Below are 1192 nucleotides of genomic sequence, written 5' to 3'. Positions count from 1 at the left end.
TGAAGGCCCAGCTCCCATCGTCTTCAGTTCCTCTACTGCTCTTCGGCCATCATTCCCCTTTTCTCTTCCTTTAGCCCTACACTCAGCTGTGTGACGTGTGTCTTAGCACGAAATATGACCGGCATCTACCAGAAGTGATACAAGAAGAAACACCAAAGGCCGACACGCCCCTTGCAGACCTTCAAATAGACACCTTCTCCTGGAAGGGTTATAAATGGATAAAGGCCATGGACCTCTTTAGTAAAGTTAAGCTATGTCCCATCTAGACAAGGAAAAATCAGCAGAAGCGGTACTAGGAGCACTGAGACAGTGGTTCCAGTTCTGCGGCATCCCCGACAGGATTTTATCGGGTGCAGGTTGGGAATTTTGGGTTGGAGTTTTGGGATTTAAGTTTGGGCAGGTTGGGAAGTAAATTGAAGGAGTCCTCTGCAAGGGTCACCCGTTGGAAAGAGCTCCTCAATCAATACAATATTGACATCGTATACAAACTGGGGAAGGTGAACGTAGTGGCTGATTAGCTATCTCGAGCGCTTATGGTAAATGCTATCGAAGAAGATCGGGGGGAGCCTTCTGGGGATGTGAGGCAGTTCCTGCGGGAGTGATTGCCGGGGGAAGAGGAAACTAGAGATGGTCAGGAGCAAGACGGAGCAGGCTCGTCATCGGAAGACGATAGTTCAACCGGGGGAGACCCGTGGAAATGGACGAAGTTGATGAAATAACTAATGACAAGCCGAGGCAAATAATTTAGAAGACAAGGACGTCCGGACTGATGAAAGTGGACTATAGCAGCTGTGGACGCAGTACCATCAACACCATATGGTCTCAGCCGGGAGCCAAGGAAGACCTCATTTGTAGAGCATTAAAAGACGCATCCAAGGCCGGACGGACTTACCATATTTATGTGGGCATTGCGGTCATCTGGGAAAAGATAAAAAGACTCTGGTTATCAGAACAATTAGGGGTAGACCGCGTGTTCGTGCGTTGCTTTGGATGGTCCTCCATAATCCACCGAAAGTATTTCTCCAGGTTACTAAACATGAGAAGGTCGTCCATGTAGACCTGACACATGGATTCATCTAACCCGCGTAATAATTCGTCCATCAAGGGCTGAAATGTGATCGGTGCATTTTTCAGCCCAAACGGCATACGTGTGAATTTACTTTAGACCATATGTGTTCGGCAGAAGGTTCAA

Source organism: Halyomorpha halys, unplaced genomic scaffold (genome assembly GCF_000696795.3).
Source record: "Halyomorpha halys isolate HHAL.00 unplaced genomic scaffold, Hhal_1.1 Scaffold1475.1, whole genome shotgun sequence".
NCBI lineage: Eukaryota > Metazoa > Arthropoda > Insecta > Hemiptera > Pentatomidae > Halyomorpha > Halyomorpha halys.
This window is presented reverse-complemented; position numbering follows the sequence as displayed.